Raw genomic sequence first — 15,794 nt, 5'->3', positions numbered from 1 at the left:
TATGTTTTCAGGATAATTGCACAAAACAACCACCTTGTTATTTTAGTTCAACTATATATTATTTTTCCTAATCACAATTGATTATTTGATGTCAACTTAGTAAGCAAATTCACACGACAGCGAATTGATTGAACAGCGACAGAAGCCGTCTCGATATGTTTGTCGAAATTAATTTACTCAAACATTATAAATGAAGACCTGAGCGCAAGAAGACCGAAGTCCACTTGGCCCTTCAACATGTAGGCTATACACTAAAGTTGCGTATAGTTTCGTATAGTTTAGTAATGTTTTATACATGTTCAGGGGCCAAAACAAATCTTTCACAAACTTTCATGATGTTTTCACCCTGGAACATGTATTAAACATTATAAAACCCTAAGAAACTATACGTAACTTTAGTGTATACATGTTGAGGGGCCAAGTGGATTTACGGTCTTCTTGCGCTCAGGTCTTCAAATGTAAGCTGTGTTTGTTTAGATTTAATATTTGAATCTCGAACAAAACTCATTTTTTAAAACTATTATGATATTGCTCCTCCGTGTAATTGATGAGATACGTGTATGGTGATACATTGTAAAGGAATGAATACCACTAAAGCAGAGATAAATCAGTTTTGCGCCCGGAAATGTACTGTAAGATTGGTTATTTTCGTGAACCTTTTATTTTCGCGAATTTTGCATACAGGGGCAAAAATAACAACACCTGAAATTATGTTTTTTTATAATGTTGCATTATACTTGACATAAATTCCGCGAAATAAACATCTCAAACAATTTACAAAACCTCAGAATCGCGAAAATAAGTGCACGCATAAATACACACTTTTTGCAAACCAAATACGACCAGATTTGTGTAAGGTATATGGATAGGTGATGTATTATTCAAACAATATATGTCTTATACAAGGTTATACTATAAACACTATGGATTTCATAACGGAAAGCTCAATATCATACTATTTCACGGAGGATAAAAATAAATCTCTTCTTGTTGGCTTGTAAAGCTGTAGCATTGAAAAAAAGAGTAATATAATAATTTGAGCCGTTCATAAAGCCAGCAACATGTCGGCAAACCATTGAGATAACTGCTGTTAAAAGATATAAACATAAAAAAGTAACTTACCCCCCTTAAACAATGGCCATTATTCAAAAACGGGGTATTGTATTACAAATCTGTAAAATGTGTTGGAAGCAGGATTTTTTTCTGCGAATTTTGACACCTCGTTGGATACGATAGCCCAGTAAACAATAAAACACCGGTCAATTTAATGTAGTGAGGTCCAGATTTGAGAGTTGCACTTACATACAATACAAAAACACTCAGATATCATTACAGCAACTTTCAAATCTTGGGTTACATTCATTTAAATGTACGCTGTGACGTCAATATTTAGTCAATTGCTACAAATGAGGTGTCATAATGTGCAGAAATAAATTCTGCTTCCAACGCATTTTACAGATTTGTAATACAATCACCCGTGTTTGAATAATGGTCATTATTTAAGGGGGTAGTTAGTTACTTTTTCAGAGATGTTTATATGCCATAACAATTGGTCACGTTTGTGAAATTGAGTATCTCATGATTTTGAATGTAGTACCTACTCCTACATGTATATAGCACTTATCAAAGACAAAAACAATATTATGATAAATTGAAGATTTCATCAATAATAACGTGCACTTGCAGCAAAGTAGGCTTTTTCGACGGGATTTCATACTACTATAGTAAGTTTTAGTATTTCTATGGGTATGCCGGCCGTCGGTTATCACAGAACCGGTGCAGCCGGTCCCTGTGTGTCCCGACTTACGCCTTCGGTTATGAAGTCAGAGATACGTCTGACGAAAGCTCGACCACTCACAGAGGGACAGGCTTGTGATAACCGACGGTGTACTAGCACAAATACTATAGCTAAACATTTGAAAACTTCAAGAACTTCAAAATCCCAAGAACCACACAATCTGTTGGATTAAACTGGAGTATTACTTTCACATCTGTAATGAGTTACCATGGTTACATGTGCCTGGAGTTGTCTGTCTCATTTCGACTGTGAATTTTGATTCAAAAGTCGTAAACATTCGGGTTCTTTTTTAGATATTAGCCCTTGTTTTGAAATTATTGACCAAATAATGCAAAAATACTGTTTAATCAATAAAAAAGAATTTTTTAGTCAAAATATTAACCATCTGTGTTTCTATTTAGATTTCTTGACTCTTTGCCTTTCGAAAAATGTATACGTTTGTATGTCGTGCGTGAATAATTAAATGTTACATCAAATTTTCGTACCATTTTTGAGATGATTTAATCAAATCCCTGTTATGGGGGTAAAGATTAACAGAAAAAACGGTCCAATTTTGAATACATGTATATACTTTTCTTCCCAAAATGGGGCAAAAATGTGTTTTGTGTTTTTTCCCAAAATTGATCTTTTACGTAACCATATCTGTGTTTCTATTTAGATTTTTTGACTCTTTGCCTTTCGAAAAAATGTATAGATTTGTATGTCGTTCGTGAATAATTAAATGTTACATCACCATTTCTTAACATTTTTGAGTTGACTTAGTCAGTGAGAAGCTAAATCAGAAAAAATATTAGATTCGTGTATTTTTATAGGAAATATTTATTTTGTTTGCTACAGTACCGTAACCTGCACGACATCAATTATTGTCAAAGCCTAAAAACGACTTTAAAAGGACAAAATGTGACATTTTATTTAATGTGGGAGGTTTCCATACATAGAGATATTCGCTGCAACAGTTAATTAAATGTCACCATTACTCCTTTTTGTCGGTTTTTCTTTTGGAATAGATACCTCATGAGGTTTCAAAAGACTTAACCTTCACTTATATAAGCTATGAATATCTGTATATACATACTATTAACCTGAAGCACTAAGTAACTCCAAGTCGCTTGATATGAAATATGTTATGTTTTAGCTGCTTTTGTGGGGATCACTGAGATTGCAGATTGTATCTATATCGCGGTAGGCTAAAGATGCGCCAGAATAATACTTGCAGCTTGTGGATTATTAACAGAGCTAGATCTTTTAACAGAGCTAGATATAAATACGCTTGGAATCGTATCTTAACCCAAACAAGGGGTGACGTTAAATTCACAGTTGCTCTATTAGCAAGCGAGCTAAAAAGGAAGATAGGCATTCACAGGGCAATTATTGCTTCGTTTTTTCTTCTATTAGGATTAAGGGGCTTCAAGAGATATTCCATGCCCAATCCCTGAAACCAAAGTATGAATGTATAGTTTTCTTCATCAAAATCCAACAGGAAGAAAATCAATGGGTAACATCAAATCAATCACCAGGAAATCAATAGCTGATTGGATGATCCAGTGTTGTCAAAGATAACCGCTTGTTATAGAAACTTATGCGGCCCATACACGTTCAATTTGATTGATCAATATTAGGGAGGACCTTAGATGCAGGACAGGATACAAAATAATATTATTGAAGAGATCTAATCTAGTTTGATTTTATTGACGATTGGACAATAAAATCACTTATGTTCGTGTGTACAGTGCACAATGGTAGATTTTGTATCCACTCTTGTGTCCGGGGTCTTTGATATAGATCAATCAAATTGTGCAATTTATTGGATCAGAAATAAGAGCCATTTGCTTGACAATATACCACACTTATTTTGAATTTAATAATTATAAATAATAATAATAATAAACAGCACTTACTATAGCGTATTTACAGAACCGGGTCACTTTACAACAATAATATACAAACAGAATACCTGAATCATGAATAAACAAACAAAACGGTCTTAAACAGCAGCAATCATACTATAGATATACAGTGGGGGATACTCTGATGTTTCGAGGGATGTTGTTCTACAATTTAGGACATATCACCAATTAATCTGCTGCTCCTGGGGACAACTAGACGAGTTACGTCTAACACTGGTTGGGATATAAGTCTTCAAACAATCAGACAGGTAGATTGGTGACAGATCATTCAGTGTCTTGTAGATATATAATTAAGAGGAATTTGAACACGATACATTTTTTCGATGGGAATTCAGTGGAGTGTGCCAAGAAGACGAGTGATAAATGGTACGTTCCCATGACACGTTCCCATTGGGTAATAATAACAAATTGCAATCATCCACCCTCATTCTATCCTCTAATGTATGAAAACTAACATGCGTAAGCTAACTAACATGCGTGAGCTAACTGATATCTTTCAATATTTAATTTCATTACCTATACAACATTATTACATTAATGCTCTGCGTATTACGCTACGTGGGTGTAATCATTACAATACATATTCCTCCATGCATACATGGATATCATAACAAATATGGATAAATGGAAATGAAAATATGAAAACTAAAATGAGTGATATGAAGCGTAGTGTTGATATAGAGCATAATAGCAAATAATAACTTCATGTTCGTTATGTAAGCATGTGAAAGACTATATCGAGGGTGCAAGACAAGAATGCCCCACTTGTAAGAGCTGCCTTTAGTTACCTGTGTTCTTATAAGTACCACATGTGATGATGGTTGCATCAAATCCAACCAATCAAAAGAACGAACAGATACAAATCCACCTGGTTATCAATAATTATTATTGCTATATTTACGCGTAGATCATCAATAACGATCTATGATTTACCCTTGCTTTCATGCCCTGCGGGGCTCTTCTATATTGGAACTACGGAAGTCATCGGCATCAGCCCTGCGGGGCTTGCGGCCTTTATATTACTTTGAAGTGAGGTTGTAGCGACTTTCGGTAGTGGGGCTGTAGCGGAGCTATACCGGGCTATACCGGGGTTGTCCCCATACATAGGAGATCACCATAGTAATTACATTGAGCCAATATAACATACTTAACAGTCGACCATGCAATTGAAGTTACACTGGGAAATCAGGAGGCAGAAACTGAAATGGTTTAATGCCAAATGCTTGTTGGCAAACATTGACCGACTGTTTGCTTGTTAGTATACACTGTCGTTCCGTGTAGACCTACGCTCGGATCCTGATGGGACCAGGCTCAAACTTGTTTTATTATTTCTATTAATTACAGCATTGGCCCCGTCAATTTTCGAATAATTTTCAGAAAAATTTTTCAAATTCGATATTGCAACAACAATGCTCCATTGAGCAGATATCACAGTAGACGTGGCGATTGAATCTAGCGAGCGATCTCCGCATCAACAAGACTTTGACAGCGTTTGATTTCACGCACTTATAATGTCAAAGAGATAAACCTCTAAGATTCATTCAAATTCAAGGGATTACAGCCAGACAACCCTATCTGCAAAAGCTACCCTATGTATATTTTGATAACTTCTGCATTCTATATTGTACACATGTAATTATATGACACCTGGCAGCTATTGCAGATATGTCCTTCTGGTTCTGAACGCTCAAATCCTTCAAATGTTTTGCAGTAAATAAGAAAATTTAAAATCACAAAACACGACTTTGTAATATTTGCAACGGTATGTTTGTCGAAGGAAGTATTAACAAATACATATTTGTATTCCAACCTATGTTCATTTATGAAATCTATACAAAACGTATTCTGTGTTTATTTTAGATTCCTGAGATCATATATATATTATGTTCGATAATACACATCAGAAGTAAAATAATATGCAAGAGTAATACATAACGCTAATTTCGGTATTGATTTTAAAATATATGTATCCATTTTCAAAAGATATGGGCTATTCCAGTTGAAATCCACACCCCCTGTGGAAGACATGACTTAAATTCCAAATGGGGTTACCTAAGTGGGTGACTTCATTTGAAATCTACGTCCCCTGTGTGGGAGATTAAGGTCATGTCTTCCATAAGGGGTGTATGGATTTTAACTGGAATATCTTTATTCTTCACTTCGTGAAATGTTATTTCCATCTCTCGTTTGGAGTAACTTTGACTACGAAAAACTCTTAATTGATTTAAAAAATGAAGTACGCAGTGCTATCCAATTTCATTTGAATTGCTTTACAATTTTGAAGACAATTTGGTTCATTATATCCACATTAGCCATATGCGACTCTCCTTATAATATATGCAGGGTGTCTCAAAAACGGGCCCTAATCTTATGGTGCTAGCTGAAAATGTATTTGGAACAGATGTATCTTAAAAAGTAATGGCTAATGATCTATTCTAGTTGAAGTCTATATAATACACCCATTATGAAAGACATAACCTAAATACTCCACATAGGGAGTGTGAATTTTAAATGTGGATACAAGAATGGGTGACTCCCTATCTTCAACCCCTGTGTAGGGTATAACGTTTATGGTCTTTCATAGGGGGTGAGTGTATCTTAACTAGAACAGCCCAATGCTTTTACAGTTCGATGACAATTGAATACCTGAGTGGCAGAAGGGCCCAACTCCAATTTTTTACCAAAATGAGTTAGACCCAGCATTTTATTCCCAGCATTTTCTTCCTTGTGTGAGAAAGATGAGCCAAAATCCACTCTCTAAATAGTCTTCCACGTACACTTAATCATGGTTTTCATGGAAGAAAGGCCCAACTCCGTGGGTTAAAGAGGAATTTTATTCACCTTTGAAATCTGCTTTTCATTACAATAAACTATCTTGCTAACATATATTACATAAATGTATGCTTCTACTTGTGCAGTTAATGGAAAATTATCAAATTTCTGTAGCTATTATAACACATCCGCTTGGCGAACTGTCACTTGCAGTATATTAGTGGAAGAAGGGCCCAACTCCAGCTCATATTAAGACCTGTACCGTTGCCATGGAGACATCATATATAATTTCGAATGTATGTAATATTGTATGTTAATGTATTTAAGGTCCCCTGAAGACGGAAACATTCTGTCTATAAAACTTTTTCAAATATTAAGTTTTTTCTTAATATCTCAAAAACAGTTCTGATGGAGTTGGGCCCTTCTTCCACTCAGGTATTCAACAATTCGTCGTTCTTTGATTGTGCACTCGTAGAAAGAAAGGTTCCCAAAGGTTCTGCGATTGTTCTTAAATCCTTTAATCGTTCTACAAAGGGTTCTTGAATTAAAAGATAAAAGCAACCCATCACTTTAAAAAACAAATATACTGCGCCAAAAAAAGTATCCTTACACTTGAAAAAAAATCACAATTTCAAAACTGAACCATACTGGGGTAAATTTGTTTTTGTAATAGCATAGATGCACTTGCACATTATGACACTACATTGAATCCAATGTGACCTCAAGAAGTAAAGTTACAATCAATTGAATAGACGAAGGTCCCGTTTTAAAAGTGTCAAACTGGCCTATACAAGGCGCAAAATTATTCCAACAAGTACAACAAAGAGACTACACAGTTTCTTTAATGAAGCTTTATTTAAGGCAGTATTTATTTCAGTTTTTACTTCTCTGTGCTTCTCATAAGTTCCATTTTATTTGTCAGTACTTTTGTTTCAGTTTTCTTTTGTTCCTTGTGTTTTAAATTAAAGGCACGTACAAAGTAGCCATTTACCACTCTGAAACCAGATGTCTAGTCCGTGGAGTTTTGAATAGGCCAGTGTGTCACTTTTAAAATTGGACCTTCATCTAATCAAATGCGTGTAACTTTGCTTCTTGAAATCACATTGGATTCAATGGGATGTCATAATGTGGCGGATTAGATAGTGCATCTATTAAAAAAACAAATTTAACCCAATATGGTTCAGTTTTGAAATTGTGATTATTTTTCCAAGTGTAAGGATACTTTCGTCAAATAAATCTTAATAAATAGCACTACAGTTACCGTTATCCGCGTTTTGGTACACCCAGCTTACTCTTTAAATGTTCCCTTTAACCCTTTCCATGCGAGTGTCGACTGCAGACGACAAGTTCCAAATTTTCTTTAAAAATTCAAAAAAATTCAGAATTATACATTTTCATGACCATATTTGTAATCAGCATGAAAAATGCATAAAAATGAGTACAAACAAGCCCAGTCTTGGTTCAGTTCTAGAAATAACTTTTGATATTTTGAGAAAATGTCTCCAAACTTGGACATTTTATGTTGAAGGCTATGGCCAGCAAACACAGCATTAACGTTAAGTAAAAGAATACGGGTCAGTCAGCGTTTATCGACATAGGGAAACGTGAGCCGATTTGTATCGGGTTTCTAACAGCCGTCGAGTACCCACGGGTGATGGGTGATCGTGTTTATACTAACCCCCCTAGCAATGACTCAAACCGATCAATAAACCTGCGATGATAAGAAATTGAAGACTGACTGGAAACAAATTGCCGACTAGCTCTTACCTGTTTTTGTTTCAGCAATTTTTATGTGTCATTATTTATTTCATTTAACTTTTCTTCTCTTTTGTCTTCCTTTTTAATCCCCCTTTCTTCATTCACTTCTTCCGTTTGCTTGTTTCAGTCGTCTCATCTTCATATTTATTTGTTATATTTTTTCTTTCGGATTTTTCTGTTCAGTAAAGGATTTATCTCTGTCATTATCTCATTATTTCCTTGTAATTTTCTACCCTCTTTTCTTTGTCCATTACCCTCTCTGATTTCGTCATTCACTTCTTCCTTTTTCTGTTCCCTTTTTCTGTCCTTCTTCATATCTATCATATTTTTCTTTCGTAGCTGCGTTTCAGTCATCATCCTTCGGCTGCGGAGCAGGCGACCACTAGATTTCTCCATGCACAGCGACCTTTAGCAAATGCTGGAATGCCTTCATCATACCCTATTCGTTGTAAAAGTACTGATGTAACAGGATTAAGTACCATAGCAATAGGTGAAAACAATTTTGAATGTATTGCCCTGCACTAGACGTACACTGTAACTCTGCATCGCACCATTGATTATCAAAGAATATGCATAATTACCTGGATCAATTAATGTAAGTTACATAGGAGGTGCATGAACGTCTTCTTTTGCCATGAGTTGTTTCAGTAAGGATTTGTTATCTGTCATTATTTCTTTCCTTCTGTTTTAACATGTTCTATGTATCTTCTGTTTTCTTATTTCCGTCTTTTCTCTTTCCGTTTTTGATATTTCTTCTTTTCTTCATTCAATTCTTTTCTTTGTCAGTTCCTTCCTTTCTTCGTCATTTATTTATCTCTTATATTTTTTTCTTCCTTCTTCTTTTCTTCATAGTTTTTCTTTCTTTTTTGAACGGAACATGATGAATGGATGTATAAAGTTGGTTTATAATTTGAAGACAACCGTCTGCATGCTAACTTTTTCTTCATTTTCTGATCTAGTTTTCTCTCATGAGGAAGTCGGCATCCAATACAAAAGAGTATCCGGCTACCAAATAATATTAATCTTTAATCTGAATTCGTTCTCTGTCAAATTAAATTGGGTAGGTAGACAGACTTATCTAGGTTTTCTGGGTTTAGATAGTTTTCATGTATTGATTTCAGGGTGGATGTGTGCATGATATAAATCTCTATTGTATTGTATTATATTGTATTAATTCCGGCGGGTAGACAACATTTGTTATATAGAAATTAATCTGTATTTCGAACACCTTGGAAGAGTTGAATTCATAGCAACCGAAGATGATTAACGATTGGATTGGGCCAATCAGCGTACGAAATGGCAATCCATCTCAGTCGCTTCTTGTTCGTGGATTTTGTTGAGTGTTTCGGTACAAAAACTCGTATTTTGGGTACAAGAACTCATACTCGTTGAGCTGTGCTTATTAAATGTAAGTTAATGAACTGCGCCATTGGGAATGCGACCATTAATTTTAGATCATAGTGTGTGACAAAAGGAAGATTTAGCTTAAGTCTGCCACTGAGGGAGTATGAGTTTTGAAGAGAATAGATAATTGGGTAGCCACCATTTGAAATACTCACTCCAGTTGTGGAAAATAAAGGTAAAAGCATAACACAGAGGGAGTAGGGGTTTCAAAATGATTAACCTTTATTACATTTGAAAAACATACTCCCCCTGTGGAAGATATTTCCAAAATCTACCACAGGGGTAGTGTGGATTTCAACTGGAATAGCCCAATTACACGCCTCTGACAAGGTATCTTTTTTAAAGCTATAATAATGTGATTTGCCCACAATAATATTTCTCATTCTTACATGATTGTAATGCCCATTGGTGTACAAAAATAATATGCGAAGCCTGATGTCTGATGCGAAGCCTAATGTGAAGCCTGACGCACATAATTTCTCATTTTAGGCTGTGTCTGAAGCGAAGCCTGATGTGAAGCCTGACGCCCACAATTTCTCATTCTTACATGATTGTAATGCCCATTGGTACTAGAATAACATACAAAGCCTGATGTGCTTTAATTACATATTACATAATATTAATAAATCGAGTGATGCCTAAACATATCGCGTGCATGTGTATCATTGAATCAGTGACATATAAACTGTGCGCATATCGCTATTCGTCTTACGTCTTAGTTAAACGTTCCAGCTGCGTGAAGCTCCGCTCAATAATAATAATACGATCGTTGAGCTAAAACACGCATTGTAGGCTCCACCTTGGTTTCATTATTATTGAGGTATAGGACTTTTTATTTTTTCGGAGAAGAGCAGGTAGGGTAACTACTTGATTATATTTCTACATGTTCATACTACATACTCTGACAATTTTAGAAAATTTGCACGAGGCCGTTTTTTTTTTTTTTTTTTTTTGTTCCTAAAATGGGGTTATAGCGCCCTCAACGGGCACTCTCTCCATAGGGCTACATGTAAAGACAGTTATAGACAAATGGCCCTAAAATAAAACTGCCTCGTTCATTTTTCCTCAATTTTTGCATATGATGTAGATTTAACATCTGGAATGATATGCAAGTGGTGTCGCTGCTGCTCTTCTAAATTCATTTTTAAAAATGTCCGCCCCAGACCAAGGTGAGCTCTGGAATGAAATCAGAAATGGCAATTTTCTTCGTTTTTTCTCATCTGATTAGCTCGAAATGTGAAAACTAAACATTTAGATAGGAATCTATTCTTTATGCAAATCGCGTATTATTGCTTTAAGTGATTGACATTTACAGGTCTTAATTATTGCTATCAGTTGAGTTCATTATAGCTGCTTTTAGGAAAATGCGTAATCTACCCAGCGTCAAAGTTGTCGTTCAACGCTACACTCTTAGAAAATGGGGTGCAAGTTGGAACCCCTGAGGGTGCATGACCTTGTCCCGTATATGGAACCCTCAAGGGCATTAGCAGAACCATGTCAAAAAGGTGCTTCAAGGAAGGTGCTTCAAGGAACCTCTAAATGGGCTCCAAAGAACCTTTGTGACAGGGTTCCGCAAAGAAAGGTTCTCCAATTTTGGGCCGTATATGGAACCCTACGGTTCTTCAAAGAACCTTGGTGATAAGGGTTCTTTGAAGAAACTCTTCAAAGGTTCTTTGTTGAACTTTTAAAGGTTCTTTGAGTTTGTCCCCATATATGGCACCCTGTGATTCTTTAAAGCATGGTGACACGTACTCTAGAAATATCCTTAAAAGTATGGTCTTAAAAGTGAATTCTATGTATTTGCTTGAAAATATAAAATCTGTGGTGTTAAATTGTGTTTGCCCTGCGTTTCAATAGTATGTATGTGCCCTAGGAACCCTTTTCAAGTAAAATAGAGGTTCCTCGTGGAACCCTACAGCAGTGAAGAACCTAGGGTATTTTCACTGCGAGAACCCCATTGAGACCTCTAGCGAACCTTTGAAGGTTCTTCAGGTAAACGAACCCTATATCATTTTGAAGAACACTTAAAGAACCCTTTTTAAAGAGTGTACATAAAATGCATCAAAGGTTACATGGCAGCTATCGCATGCTCCTACCTTGGCACATAGTTCGTACACACTGATTGAGCGACGTAGCTATATCTATTTGAACTATTGAACGGTGTTTGAGTTTCTTCGTCTTGTTGTCAAACACACCGTATCATTTTGTATTAAATTTACATACCACACATTGAAATGCCAAATACGTTGTCCCCAAAACCTTTTCCATATACCCCAGAGATTCGTATTAACCGTTGCCGCTACAGCCATTTAGAAAGTTGAAAAAGACCAATTTTTAAAGGTAACACGATCAGCAACTAACGCAATTGCTACTCTTAAAAGATGAGATATTCTCACCCTCCCTGTTAAAACAATACGGACGAGCATATTATGCTACAGTTGTATTTGGGACTTTTTTGAATTTCCAAACAGTTCAAAATTTGTTTGCTATTTTGTGGGCGATTTTATCCTATTTAGCTCAAAAACACGGTGTTCTTCGTACTAAAAAAGACAAATGTGACTCCTCGCCACAACTGAGCCCGGATGTCGCCAATCATCATTTTTGAGATATTCAACCAAAATATTCTGCTTGAAATTAGCTTTAAATGATGTATATCATGTCAATAGTACTTGACATTTAAGTAGTGAAAAATCAATAAAACAGTCAATAAATCCTTTCTTTCCTATTGTTTATTGTTAAGTTCGATGGAGCATATCTCAATAGTGGCACTGGCGACATCCGGGCTCAGTTGTGGCGAGGAGTCACAAATGTCATTAACATCACTTGTTCACATACCGCATCAACGGTTGAAAATCTAATCACTATCATTATTATTAACATGGTATGCTGGGTATTTGATACTCTAGAGTGCATCATCACATAACCCTGCGTAGCTTTAGATAATTATACTGAAAACAACTGATGGCACTATCACTGCACTAATATGATTCATATGATCAACCTTCTGCGGTTGCAGAAGGATTCATATGATCATTTTAGTAAGGTGACTCCTAACCACTGCGACACGGTCTCAAAACATATAGACAAAAACAGACAAGCATACATGACATTGATTGACATTCATACACGCCTATGTCAAAGTAGCCAATCAGTAATCAAAGTTATGCATTGATTGTGTATAATGGCACGCGCAGTGTTTTCGCACGCGTTCGCGTCGCGTAGGATTGATTCAGTTTTGTTGCGGTTGATGCATTTATATTTGCTCGTATTTTCCAACATTTTTAGTAACAATTTTGTTATAACAATAGCAAAAAATGAAATAGGTTAATAAATGCGTATTACTTGTTGCTCACAAAATAATGCACTTGTACTGAAACGTTGCTGCATCTACTGCACTCCCCCGTCGGGACTCGTGCATTAGACGCTTCAACATCACAGTACATTTTGTATAATTTTACTGTCAATACGCATTTATTAACCTATAATTAATCAATGATGTGTTCACATGTAAATTAATTCACGAAACATGTAATTCATACAAAAGCAATATCATTATACAATTTTAATGAATTGCATGTTTTTGTAAACTAAAGATCCATTAGTAAAATCCACAACGTCTTTGTAATATCATCAAAACGCCGCTAAAATCGATATAATGAGATTGAAATTGGGTTCAGCTGATATGAAAACATTAGGGATAAACCCACTTTCGATAACTAACACTGACATGAAAATATATAGTTACATCCGATTTTCATATTTTGTATTGCATCATTTACATGTTACTGCTATACCAGTTTCGAGTCTGATGTGGCAGTGATATAGATGCGAATTTCCTTGGGCGCAGCTTCAACTAGCTAACGTACTCTCAAAGCGTTGGCATACACACGCAAGCGCTTCCTGCATAGATGCGCAACGCGTTGACTGCCATATCAAGGTGAAAAGGTTAATCGCAAGGATCTCCAGTATCTCCCTTGTTAATTACTAACATTATACTGGCTTTAAGAGTAATTACTACACCCTGGCAATTTGTGCCTATTTTGCATTTTTCTCAAAAATTATAGCGCATTGGTGACAAGTAAGATATGTATATTATAGGGCAAGGACTACAACTACTGCACTGAAAATTCAGTAACTCAAGGCATGTAGTTATTGATTTATTGATCAAATATTGGGTTTCCCTCATTTTTGACTGTAACTCCATAACTGTTGTCTGTACTGAAATAAAATGTCCAGTGCAGTAGTTGTAGTCCTTGCCCCTATACATATCTTACTTGTCACCAATGCGCTATAATTTTTGAGAAAAAATGCAAAAATAGGCACAAAATGGCCAGGGTGTAGTACCCCTTAAAGCTATCGCTGATTGGTATTCGACCAATAAGGTAGCGCTTTTCCCCAACACAACAAAAAGCGTTCTACCTCGTTGGCTAAAAACCAATCGCTATTGCTCAGCGATGAAATATAAATTCAGTTTCAAAACAAGTAAAATATTAAGGGATACCTTTTAAATCAAACCGCCAGTCGACATGGTCGACTGTCGAAACCCTGGTAGAACCGTCTTTTTGCCATAGTTTCTATTGTTATATATACCACAGAACCCGGTTAAATCAATAATGATAGAAATAAAATATGTCATTCAAAATCAAGTCTGTGTCTTTTTAACCACCCATATCACGTTTTTTGGCAATATTTATTACATCATTTAATGTTTCTGAAGAGCATTATTTTACCTTCTACTTAGCTCGGGTAGCGTATGAAAATATAAAGATGTAATATCAATTTGCACACAGCCATACATTCATATACAGATGAAATTCGATTCATTCTGCTCTATAAACGTACTCAATATTCTTTATTGTATTTCTATTTTTGATATTTGATATTAAAAGACAACCTCTTTTCCAGACGTTGTTCCCTTTTCAAGCTGTATTGACTTAAATCTTCTTTTAGTTTCCGTTTATTTGACAGAAATGCTGCTTTGTAAATTTAATTGCAGTTTGTTTTTGTTAATACTTTTATCCGTACATGCTGTACCACTTTAGGTTCCAAGTAACGATTTGCAAACATTGTATAAAGGCGAACATTGCCGTCGTCAAATCGTCATTGTTGTCATTATTTATATCGTAGTAATTGAAAACATTGAAGTATGCGTTGTAAAAATGTATACAAAGTATACGTTGTAAAAATGCAAAAAAATGCTAAATGAGTCAAATGTCGATCAAAATCAAAATACAGTTTTCCATTTCATTATAGTCATACTCAGAGTTTTACTTTGTTGAAATCCCCATGAAAATTAGGTTTACAGTTCAAGAGATATCGCCATTTTAGTGTTGTTCAGAACAATAAAATGCGAAGGCAGTTCAATACTATTATTGGCTATATCTCAAAATAAATAATTGCGACATCAGACCCATTTTGCTTCATCACATCACATATTTATTTTTGGAGACAACAAAATCATTCAATATACTCAATTTAACGCCAGTGGAATGACAGTAGCAATATTGTTCCAGTTTTAGCTATTTAAATAAAAAGCCACAGTGCACTTCTTAATTACGAATACATTGATCTTATAGGAAATTAGTCAGGGATGTCAATATTTGCATATGTCAATCGGACTTGCGGATCTTTATAGTTAAGGGCAATAGATATCAAAGGTGAAAATCATGCACATGGGTTGGAATTGACACCCGTTATATCAAGTCTTGGTGTTTCCTTTATAGAATCCATACCATTCTTCTTGTGTGTCAGCATAGTTTGTCTCAATATTCATGCCCAGACACTGCTAGATCAAACTCCCCTGCAACCCGACTTTCGTGGTTGTTTAATGGCTTAAGAGCTATCTAAAGAACCACTGAACCAATACTAGGCTTGTTTGTACTCATTTCAATGCATTTTTCATGCTGATTCCAAATATGCTAATGAAAATTTACATTTCGAACATTTTTGAATTTTTAGAATTTTTTTGAAACATGTCGTCTGCAGTCGCCACCCGCGCGAAGAGGGTTAACTAAAAACCCGCAGTGCTCTTTATACGAATACATTGATCTTTTAATTTGATTGCATTATGTCAATCGGACTTGCGGTTCTTGATTTAAGGGCAATAGATATCAAAGTGAAAGTTTTGGGCGTTTCCCCTCCCAAGAAAAATCATG

This window comes from Amphiura filiformis, chromosome 10 (genome assembly GCF_039555335.1).
Source record: "Amphiura filiformis chromosome 10, Afil_fr2py, whole genome shotgun sequence".
Classification (NCBI taxonomy): Eukaryota; Metazoa; Echinodermata; class Ophiuroidea; order Amphilepidida; family Amphiuridae; genus Amphiura; species Amphiura filiformis.
This window is presented reverse-complemented; position numbering follows the sequence as displayed.